The 12687-nt window shown below is 36.7% G+C and overlaps 1 pseudogene; it reads right to left on the bottom strand.

Moving 5' to 3' along the window:
* Positions 1 to 1956: 1956 nt before the first annotated feature.
* The window catches only part of LOC139080008 (tigger transposable element-derived protein 1-like), a 28444-nt pseudogene continuing 17713 nt past the window's right edge, over positions 1957 to 12687 (bottom strand).

The following is a 12687-nucleotide window of genomic DNA, read 5'->3' as shown; positions in this document are numbered from 1 at the left end:
TCTATTCATCCCTCTCTTTCTTCCTCAACACCTGGTAACCACTATTTTTTTTACTGTCTCCATAGTTTTGCCCTTTTCAGAGTGTCATGTAGTTGGAATCATGGAGTATGGAGCCTGTCCAGAATGGTTCTTTCACTTTATACTTTTAAGATTCCTCCATGTCTTTCATGGCTTGATAGATAGTCCTTTTTAGCACTGAATAATATTCCATTGTCTAGACGTACCACAGTTTATGTATCTACTCAGCTACTACAGGGCATCTTGGTTGCTTTGTTTTGTCATAAGTTTTGGCAATTATGAATAGAGCTGCTATAAATGTGCAGGTTTTTCTGTGGCCATAAGTTTTCAAATCCTTCAGCTAAATACCAAGGAGCATAATTCCTGGATGATATGATTTAGTTCTGTAAGAAATCACCAAATTCTCTTCCAAACTGGCTGTACCACATTGCATTCCCACCAGCAAAGGATGAGAGTTCTGTTGTGCCACATCCTCACCAGTATTTGGTGTCAGTGTTCTGGATTTTGGCCATTCTTATAGGTGTGTAGTGCTATCTGGTTGCTGTTTTCCTTTGCATTTCCTGGATGACATAAGATGTGGAGCATCTTTTCATATGCTCACTTGCCATCTCTATGTTTTCTTTGGTGAGGTGCTGTTAAGGTCTTAGGCCCATTTTTTAGTCAGGTTTTTTGTTTTCCTACTGTTGAATTGTGAGTCCTTCGTATACTTTGAATTAAAGTGCTTTATCAGACGTGTCTTTTGAAAACATTTTCCCCCAGTCTGTGACCTGTCTTCTCATTCTCTTGAAATTGCCTTTTGCAGGGCAGAACTTTTTTAATTTTAATGAAGTCCAGCTGATGAATTATTTCTTATATGGATCGTGTTTTTGTGTTGGATATAAAAAGTCATCACCAAACCCAAGTTTGTCCAGGTTTTCTCCTATGTTACCTTCTAAGAGTTTTGCATTTTACATGTAAGTCTGTGATCCTCTTTCAGTTAATTTTTGCAAAGGGTGTAATATCTGTGTCTACATCCGCTTTTTTGCATGCAGATGTCCAGTTGTTCCAGCATCATTTGTTGAAAAGACTGTCTTTTCTCCATTGTATTGTGTCTATGCTTCTTTGTCAAATATCCATTGACTATATTTGTGTGTGTCTATTTCTGGGCTCTCTATTCTGTGCTATGGGCATCTTTGTTTATTCTTTCACTGATGCCACACTGTCTTGATGGCCATAGCTTCATCATAAATCGTGGAGCTGGTTAGTGTTAAGTCCTCTGTCTTTGTTCTTCAATATTGTGTTGGCTATTCTGGATCTTTTGCCTCTCCATGTAAACTTTGGAATAAGTTTGTTGATATCTACACAAAAAAACTTGCTGGTAGTTTGATTGCAATTGCACTGAATGGATAGATCAAATAGGGAAGTGCAGACATCTTGGCAATATTGAGTCCTCCTGTCAGTGAACATGGAATATCTCTCCACTTATTCTTCTTTGATTTCTTTCATCAGAGTTTGTAGTTCTCCTCATAGATATGGTACATATTTTTTAGATTTATATCTATATATTTCATTTTGGCAGGTGTTAATATAAATGGTATTGTATTTTTAATTTCAAACTTTGCTTGTTCATTGCTGGCATATAAGAAAGCAACTGACTTTTGTATATTAACCTCGTATCCTGCAAACTTGCTATAATCGCTTATTAGTTCCAAGAAGGTTTTTGGCAATTTCTTCAGATTTTCTATACGTGCATAGCTCAGAAATATTGCAGATTCAGTTTCAGACCACTACAATAAAGCAAATATCACAATAAAGAGAGTCACACAAATTATTTGGTTTCCAAGCCCATACAATCATGTTTACACTATACTGTAATCTTTTAAGTGTATAATAGAATTATTTCTTTAAAAAAACAGTGCACTTACCTTAATTAAAAAATATTCATTGCTAAAATAAATGCTAACCATCTTCTGATCCTTTAGTGAGTTGTAAACATTTTGTTGGTGGAGGGTCTCACCTTGATATTGATGGCTACTTACTGATCATGGTGGTGGTTGCTGAAGATTGGGGTGTCTGTGGCAATTTCTTAAAATAAGACAACAATGAAGTTTGCCATACTAATTGACTCTTCCTTTCACAAATGATTTCTTTGTAGCATGCAATGCTTTTGGTAATATTTTACCCACCATAGAACTTAGAACTTCTTTCAAAATTGGAGTCAATCCCGTCACCCATGCTTTGGCAGCAACCCACATACAAAATTACAAAATAGAGGAAGATTGACCTAGATGTTAGCTCAGGACTAATATTGCTCAGCAAAAAAACAAAACAAAACAAAACATGGACTCAATCCTCTCAAACTCTGCTGCTGCTTTGTCAACTAAGTTATGTAATATTCTAAATCCTTTGTTGTCATTTCAACAATCTTCACAGCATCTTCACCAGGAGTAGATTCCATCTCAAGAAACTACTTTCTTTGTTCATCCATGAGTAGTAACTCCTCATCCATTAAAGTTCTATCATGAGATTGTAGCAATTCAGTCACATCTTCAGGCTCCACTTCTGATTCTAATTCTCCTGTTATTTCCATCACAATTGTAGTTACTTTCTCCACTGAAGTCCTGAACCCCTCAAAGTCATCTGTGAGGGCTGGAATCAACTTCTTCCAAATTTTCATTAATGTTGATATTTTGACCTCTTCCCATGAATCATGAATGTCCTTAATGGCATCTAGAACAGTGAATCCTTTCCAGAAGGTTTTCAGTATACCAAGATCCATCAAAAGAATCACTATCTATGGCAGCTACAACCTTACAAAATGTATTTCTTCAATAATAAGACTTGAAAGTTGAAATTACTCCTTCAGTCATGCACTGTAGAATGGATGCTGTGTTGGCAGGCAGGAAAACAACATTAATCTCATTGTACATCTCCATCAGAGCTCTTGGGTGACCAGGTCCAACGTCAATGAGCAGTAATATTTTAAAAGGAATCTTTTTTTCTGAGCAGTAGGTCCCAACAGTGGCTTTAAAATATTCAATAAACCATGTTGTAAACAGATGTGCTGTCATCCAGGCTTTGGTGTTCCATTTATAGAGCACAGGCAGAGTAGATTCAGCATAATTCTTCAGGGCCCTAGGATTTTGGGAATGGTCAATGAGCATTGGCTTCAGCTTAAAGCCACCAGCTACATTAGCCGCTAATAAGAGAGTCAGCCTGTCCGTTGAAGCTTTGAAGCCAGGCAATGACTTCTCCTCTCTAGCTATGAAAGTCCTAGATGGCATCCTCTTCCACTGTAAGGCTGTTTCATCTACATTGAAAATCGGATGTTTGATGTAGCCGCCTTCGTTAATGATCTTAGCTAGATCTTCTGGAGAACTTCCTGCAGCTTCTACGTCAGCACTTGCTGCTTTACCTTGCACTTTTATGTGGTGGAGATGACTTCTTTCCTTAAACCTCAGGAACCAATCTCTGCTGGCTTCAAACTATTTTTCTGCAGCTTCCTCACCTCTCTCAGCCTTTGTAGATTGAAGAGAGTTAGGGCCTCCCTCTGGACTAGGTTTTGGCTCAAGTCAAACTTGTGGCTGGTTTGATCTTCTGTCCAGACCACTAAAACTTTCTCCATATCAGTAATAAATCTGTTGTGCTTTTTCATCATTTGTGTGTTCACTGGAGTAGCACTTTTAATTTCCTTTAAGAACTTTTCCCTTGGATTCACAACTAGGCTAACTGTTTGGCTCAAGAGGTATAGCTTTTAGCCTATTTCACTTTTGACATACTTTCCTCACTAAGGTTAATCATTTCTAGCTTTTCATTTGAAGTGAGGGATGTGAAACTGTTCCTTTCAATTTGAACAATTAGAGGCCACTATAGGGTTATTAATTGGCCTAATTTCAATATTCTGGTGTCTCAGGGAATAGGGAGACCCCGGGAGAGGGAGAAAGATGGGGAAATGGTTGGTTGGTGGGGCAGTCAAAACATACACATTTATCGATTAAGTTTGCTGTTTTATATGGGCATGGTTCATGGCACCCCAAAACAGTTACAATAGTGACATGAAAGATCAGTGATCATAGATCACCATAAAAGATGCAAAGAATAATATAACAACATATGATAATGAAAAAGTTTGAAATATTACAAGAATTACCAAAATGTGATACAGAGACATGAAGTGAGCAAATGCTGTTGGGCAAATGGCACCAAAAGACTTGCTCAACCCAGGGTTGCCCCAAACCTTCAATTTCTAAAAGACACAATATCTGTGAAGTGCAGTAAAGCAAAAAGCACACTAAAACAAGGATATACCCATATAGATGTTCATGTCATCTATGAACAAAGATAGATTTATTTCTTCTTTCCCAATCTGTAAGTATGCAATTTAAAAATTATTTTTGTTATTTTATAGCAAAGAGAAAAATTTAATTCATGGATAAGCTGTTTCACATGACAATGGACTTTTAAATGATTGACTTAAAATCTCAATGCTTTATTCTCTGCTCTATAAAAGACTGGATGATGTACCAAGACAATATAATGTGTTGGTAATCTCTACGATATTTAAATATTAGTACATAAAGCATTTAAACATACTTGTTATTTTTATCATAGTTTTCATAGAATTCAAATAAATAACATTTTAAAATTTGCATTAAACATATACAGAATCCCTAAAGTGTTGTGGCTAAATTAAACATTTCTTTGAAGGTTATAAATGATAAGAAGATTCTTATTGAGATACACTGGGTGACTGGAATTGTTGTTTTTTAGAACATTCTAGTTCAAGTTTTACTTTGTTATTAAAAACAGCCCTATTGGTGTATTTTCTCTAGTGTGCCTAGAAATTATTGAGCTGTTTGTTTACTGGGCAGTCAAGTAGATTGATTTTCCTAGGTTTCTGAATGAAGGCTTGAAACTTAAAAAATGTGACACTTGAAAGGAAACCTAATCCTTTAAACTTGAAAGGATAAAAAGAGAACTAAAGTACACATTTCATCTTTATTTGTACATAAGATTCTAAAGAATGAGAAAATGAAAATGAAAAACTTTCTGAAAGATTAATATTGTCTATCTTGAGAAATTTTCAGAATAACTTAGTTATCTATTTTTGTGATAAAATTATTGTTGACTCCTGTTAGAGAGTTTTAGCGAAGTTGTTTGACAGCTCAAATTTTTACACTGAAAAATTTGAAAAAGCTGGCTTGGTCTCTAAAGAATCTCTTGAATAATTTTTATTTTATTTATTTTTTATTTTATTTTATTTTGTTTTGAGGAAGATTAGCTCTGACCTAACATCTGCTGTCAATACTCCTCTTTTTGCTGAGGAAGACTGGCCCTGAGCTAACATCCGTGCCCATCTTCCTATACTTATATGTGGGAGGCCTGCCACAGCATGGCTTGACAAGCAGTGTGTAGGTCCACACCCGGGATCTGAACCAGCGAACCCTGGGCCACTGAACCTGAACTTGTGAACTTAAACACTGTGCCACAGGGCCGTCCCACAGTGAGGAATTTTTGAGGGGCAAAAACAGTGGAGAGAAAGAAATCCCAGAGAGGTAAATTCAACAGATGGCTAAAAGGCTGAGACATTCATGAGAGATTTTGACAATCTCATGGATCTGGAGGAACAAAACTTAGACTTCAGACCTCCTGTGGAGAAGGGACTTGGTTAAAAAGGACAAGTTATCCACAGGTACCAGTGAAGGGATATACTTAGGAGTAAAGACAAACTGGAAATAAACCAAGCCTCATGAAGACTGAAAACCAGCTAGGAATCAGTTCAATCCCAGAGATGGTTAAGTTATTTTGCCCATACTCTAAACATGACAGGAAGAAAAAGTCAATCCTCTCTGGCACAAAATAACAATATCCATAGCCTCAAATTAGCTATAAAATATTTCATACCTGATATGCAAAAGAAAATAACTATATATACCAGGGGACCTGACCAGAAGATTAATATTGAAAAAGAGCAAATACTGAAATAGAAGCAGGTATATTGAAGTTATACACCATAGACTTTAATACAACTTTAAAAATTACAATGATTATATCTTCGTGGTAAACATCATATCATTATGAAATATGTCCCTTATAGGAGATTTATCTGTTATTAGGGTAATATTTATTGCAACTGTTAACACAGTTAAGAGCATAAAGCTTCAAAATGTATAAAGTACAAAGTGATGTAAATAAATCGAGAAGTAGATAAATTCACAATTATAGCAAGAGTGATAATACTGATCAACTCATTTTATGAGGTCAGAATAATCTCAGTAACAAACAACATTATAAAAAGGAAAAATCACAAGCTAATTTCTTTAATAACGACAAAACTCCTAAATTTATTATTAGCAATCTAGAGCCATCATATATAACAATAATATATTATGGCCAAGGATGTTGCTTCAGGAATGTAAGTAGGGTATAACACTTAGAAAATCAATCAGTGTACTTCCTCAGAATAACAGAATAAAGGAGGAAATCTTATAATCACCTCAAATAGATGCAGAGAAAGGTAAGAGAAATCAATTCCGATTGTTCTATGCCCATGCATATTCAGTACTATTTTGAGTATAAGCATTAAAAGAAAAAAATGTGGATAAAAATATAATTTTAATTGTATGTGTACATTAATCCTTAGAGAGAGAGAGATGTTCAAAACAGAGGAATAAAATCTTTCTAAACCAAGTTTAGCTCTGAGAGGCAATGAGTTGTCTACACTGAGACACCAATAATAAGGCCGTGTTTTTCAGGGTCACCAAATAGCCATATTGAGAAAATATTCTTTACAGGAGAATCCCAGCTTCTGAATGTGGAATAAATGGCAGAATTATGAGTCTATTTTTTAACTTAGAAAATAATTAATTATGCACTGATAAATTGACTCTCTAAAAAGAAAGCTCTGGGGGGGCCAGCCAGGTGGCTGGGTGGTTAAGTTTGTGCACTCTGCTGCGGCGGTCGAGGGTTTCACTGGTTGGAGTCCTGGGCACGGACATGGCACCACTCATCAGGCCATGCTGCGGCAGCATCCCACATGCCACAAGTAGAAGGACCCACAACTAAAACCATATAACTATGTACCAGGGGGCTTTGGGGAGAAAAAGGAAAAATAAAATCTTTGAAAAGAAAGCTCTGATTTGTAAGATTTTCTGACTTTTATGGAATAAATACTCCTACCATGGTCAATTGCAAGCTACCAACATGGAGTCTTTGAACTCGGAGTTGCAAAGAAATGTACACAATTGGCTCTTCTGAGTTGATGGAAGCAGGCTCCTGTATGCCACTAGAAATAACTGATTTAAGCAAATTTGTAATCTATGAATGAAACCAAAAGAAGACAGGTTAATAGAGAATTTTATGATGAAGGAACAAGAATATTAACACCTGAAACCACATATTAATTTCAGCATTACTAAGACTGCTACCAGGAGATATAAAGTACCTTCTGATATAAATGTGAAGTACACAGAACCACCTTCCTATCGAATGTTCTTGCCAAAAAATGTTTGAACTAGATCTAATCAAACCTACAGAACTAATTTGAAGATTATGGGACAAACGGAAAAGAGGAATACAATGGTACCTCTAGGTGGTAAGTAGATCCAGTGGGATGCTCTACTGGTCAATTGACCTGGTTTCTTCAACAAGCAAAAAGCATGATTCAAAAAAATAAAGTTGCAAGCACTGACTATCTGGAGTAAAGAAGGATAAAGAAACTTAATACTCTAATATAAAGGGTAGGGGCCAGCCCCGTGGCTGAGTGGTTAAGTTCATGCACTCTGCTTCGGTGGCCCAGGATTTTGCCAGTTCGGATCTTGGGCACAGACCTAGCACTGCTCATCAAGCCATGCTGAGGTGGCGTCCCACATAGCACAACTAGGAGGACCTACAACTAGAATATACAACAATACAATATGTTCTGCGGGGCTTTGGGGAAAAGAAGAAGAAAAAAAGAGATAGGTAACAGATGTTAGCTCAGGGCTAGTCTTTAAAAAATAGTAATAATAATATAAAGGGTAGCTCTTGTTTGGATCTCGATTCACACAACAGATGATGAAATGGCATTTTAGATTACTGAGGAAATTTGGGTATTCAGGTGCCAAGCGATACCAATTATAATTTTCTTTGATGTCATAATAGCATTTTGGTTATGTATGAAAGTGTTCATATTTTTAGAGATGGCATAATATCTGGAATTTGCTTTAAAACAATTCAGAAAAAGAAAAACATCTTTATAATTTTGGCATATGTGCGGTAGACATGTAGAGGTTATTTGTTTTTCATTCTTCTTTGGTGCACGTTTGAAATGTTTCATAGTAAAACTTTATTGAAATTGAGCAAAAGTGAGATCTTTAATAATACAAGACTAAAACATAAATACTTGATGAGTAAATCTGAGGAGTTTATAAGACTTTTATAAAGACAATGATAACATTTTTAAAAAACCCTTAAGAGAAAACTTAAACAACTAGTGAGAAATACTATGGCCCCATATGGGAATAATGGATGGTAGGTAGCGATTTCAGGAAACAGGGAAGAAAGTTCAGGGAGTATAAGACAAGGAAAATAAAACCAAATATTTGTGTGCATTACCGAGGTCGCCACTTTGGAAAATAGGGACACGTTGAGGATTGATGAACTCTTTCCAAAGAACTGCTTGCTATTCTTCAACCTTCTAACAGATTATTTTTATTATGTATCCTGGAGATAGTATTGAGCATAAGGGTCTCATAATTGATTTCTCATTCTCTAAGTATGTCTTGCACAGGTGAGCTGGCAAGATATTTTAATAATCTTGTCACCGTCTGCCAAAACTCTAAGCAAACAAGAAAAATCACTTATCTTCCTAGCCTATTATATTTCTAGTAACTCAGGTCAAAATACTAATATCTTATTTGGTAAGTTGCACTGACTGTCTACTAAATCTGGTTCTCATGGAAAAAATCAAGTTCAACCAGTTTTCTCTGCTGAGTTTTAACTTGATGGTCCAATGAATTTTCCCAATATTGCTAATTAAAAATTCAGGAAACTGGGGCCAGCCCTGTGGCGCAGTGGTTAAGTTCACACATTCTGCTTCAGCAGGCGCCGGTTCGTGCATTTGGATTGCGGATGCGGACCTACACGCCGCTTGCCAAGCCATGCTATGGCAGGGGTCCCACATACAAAGAAGAGGAAGTTGGGCACACATGTTAGCTCAGGGCCAGTGTTCTTAAGCAAAAAGAGGAGTATGAGCGGCAGATGTTAGCTCAGGGCTAATCTTCCTCAAAAAAAAATTCAGGAAACTGGAAAATATTGAGTATGCTAGGCAGAAGTGATCCACTGTCATTGTAAAATATAAGACGGCATTCAGCCAGTGCTATAACACTTCAGTTAACTTTGCAATTCTGAAAGAATTCGACGTCTATAGTTTACATTGTAATTTGAAGTTGCTTCAAAGGAACGATTTGCAATGATATGTAGAATATGCAAAATATGAAAATAAGCCAATTATCTATAAGTGTCTTTATTCTATTTATCCCACTGTTGAGTTAACCACCAATTAAGCGTTCTCTTTAACTGAACTCCCCAACAATGCTGGGTAACTGTGGCGTTATTTTATCTTTGTTTTAACTTAGTCATAACTTCTATGTAATTTTGTTCCAGTTTGGAAGTCGTTTCCATACTCTTCTATCCTAAGACAAGTGACAGAAACAAAGTCTAGAATAAATCTGCCTTTGATTTGGCCTGCTTTATAACTATGCCAGTAGAGGCTGGAGTTTGTCAGGCTGCCCAAAAAAAGAATATTATAATGCTTATACTTTTATTTTATCTACGCTTTTTGAGGCCAATTTAGATCATACCATTTCTATCTCAAATGATTGAGGTGTTACTGACTTTTCAATTGCTCCCTAACATGAAACACATAGTCTCTTCAAACTGTTTTGAAGTGCTTTTGTCAACTGCCAAACTGCTGAGGAGGCTTGAGTATAGGTTTTAATTAACGTATTTTATTGAAATCTTTCAGAGCCATCAGCTTCCCTGTGGTTATTTGAGATAGGTCCCTTGTTGTTTCAAATATCTTTCTCATCTCAGAACTCTTTAGTCTGTGAACAGGTCCTGCAATTCAAATTCAGTGATACATAATGTTAAATTATAATTCATTTTTCATTTTGCAGTAATGGATTCCCCTGCTAAAATTTCACTTTGAAAGCAAAGATAAAATGAAGACGTAGCATGAAGGTGGGTAAAATAAGGTGTTTGAAATAATTTCTCTTCTACAGAAATATTTACTACCATTAGTTACTGAAATTCCAATTAAATATGTTGCTGTAAGGTTTAATTTGAATGATGATGCTATCTCAGGAGGTAAACGAGAAGGAAAATTAAGCTTAATCATATGAGGGAGCCTAATGAGATAATATTGAAGGAAGTTAAGGAGAAATGTGGTATAATCATAAACTAAGCTTTGTGAGAGTTTGATGGTTATATTGCAACTCACACTTTCCAGGGGTATAAGACCAATAAGTAGGGACTTTCACTGTGCTGGATAAATACGAGAAGAGCCCTATATAAGAGAGTAGCTGAAAGGTCATGCTGGGAACTCATTGCTGCTATTGCCTCCTAACTCACGTAAAGCCTTTCCTAGGTGTGTAAGTATTGGGCTGCACGGGGAATAAAGTAAATACAGCTGCACCCTTGGCTATAGAGTGCAGGTGAAGGTGTAGAATAATACAGCTCCTATTTAATGATCATTTGCTAAGAGCCAAACAGTGCCCTGAATGTTTTGCATGCATCATCATGTTTAATTCTTACATTAAGTCTATACATGAGAAACTATTCATTTCCTCATGTAATGATAAGGGTATCGAGCCATGGGAAACTGGCAATGGTAAACCAGATAATCTCCATCCTAGCACAGGATTTCAGTTAAACAGTCTCATGTAGACCAAAATGATAATTATTAGAATGGTCCTGTGTTACCATCAAATCTATCCTTATACCTCTTCAAACCAGCATGCAATCCAGGAAACTTAAAATTTGTCCTTGGATATGCTTCAAGAGCTTGCCGGGAGATTGGGAGTGCACAGGCAAATGAATGCTTTTCTAGATGCACACATCAAGATCACCAACTTGACTCTTCAATCCATTGCATCCAATCTCTCTTACAAAGTAAGTCTCCAAGAAAAATTTGAAAACATTTCTGGGGATAAAAAACTTTGAAGTTTGTTAGAGTCACTTAACAGGGATTCTCTTGTTATAGATTGGTATGTCAGTTTGGATCTCTGAAGGAAATAGAAGGCACGCTGAGTTGAGATCACTAAGAGAATGCAATGAAGAGTATCAGAAGGTTTAAAGTAAACTAGAGATGTTGCAGAACCCAGAGACTAGCAACACTGAAGCTCTTACCACCACTAGGCCACTGCAGCAAAGGGAAGAGTGTTTCTGAGGGACAGTTGAACAAAGGAAAAGGGGATGTTCAAAAGAACCACGGTTATAGAGAAGTAGTCACTACCATAACTATGGCTTCTGCAGCCAGCCACTACTGGAACTGAGAATGGATGTAGAGAAGAAATAAACTTACCACTCTTTCCTCCCATTCTATAACCTCCTGCTGCTGCCCTCCATTGGGTGAAACCAACCTTAAGACAAAAAGCAAGGAAATGCAGATAATGCAGTCCACAGGGGTCCAGTCCTTAGAACACAGAACAGACAAAAGAATAGCAGAAACTAGGTCTACGGGGAAGGGGAAAGTGACAAATGGATCTTAACCACCACTCTTCACACATTTTGCAGTCCAGCTTCCATTCTCGACCAACAGAGAGTTAATCACAAAACTCCATCTGTCACCAAATCATCACAGGGTGATGTCAACTTGTCACCCTCCATGTATCCTAAATTATAACTTTAGCCATATAAGGTTTAAAAAATTGGGTAAACAAATCATTTGACATAAGACATTACTGTATTCCCTATCTCTTTAGCCGATAGCAAGGTCAAAATCAGTAATCATATTTCCCTTCTTCCTCTATCTAATTCCTTATTCCCTTACCCATTAACTTAGTTGGTTGAGATTCTTAATTGGTTGAGCAACCCAAAAATTTAATTCCACAGAATTCATGTCCATGTTGATCCCGACCTTATTCAGTTGTCCTAGTTTCTCACTGAGATTATTATTGAACATGGGAATACGAAGAAATTCCTTATGAAGTCCCCAGGTAAAAGCTATAGTCTTCCCTCTGTGCTTTGTGTAATAATAACACAATTTTCTCTTAGTAATTTGGATAAATCCTTGCATCTTATAAATTAATCCCCTCATTTGCTTGTCAGTTCAGTAGAAGAGGACTTCAAAATGGTCAGCTGGCAGTCTCATTTTCCACTTTAATGGAACCATGACTGTGATCCTTGGCATAGGTGTCTCTTTCTCTTGGGTGCCAGGACTGCCAATTCAACTGAGCCCAAGTTTGTGGAAAAATTTTGCAAATGGATTTTTAGGTATTGTTATGAGATCATCCATCCATCAATGTAATGCTTTTGGGGGAAACAGCACAATATACGGTCTACTATTTTAAGGCATATGCCACAACCTATAGGACAGGACATCAAATTTTCAGAGGTTTTCACCTGCAGATGGCACTGCAATTGAGTTGTCAGTTAGCCATTTCCATCATTTTATCAGGTCAGCTGATTTTGAGTGTTGGACACATAGTA

The sequence above is a fragment of the Equus przewalskii genome, chromosome 28 (assembly GCF_037783145.1).
Source record: "Equus przewalskii isolate Varuska chromosome 28, EquPr2, whole genome shotgun sequence".
Lineage (NCBI taxonomy): Eukaryota > Metazoa > Chordata > Mammalia > Perissodactyla > Equidae > Equus > Equus przewalskii.
This window is presented reverse-complemented; position numbering and strand designations above follow the sequence as displayed.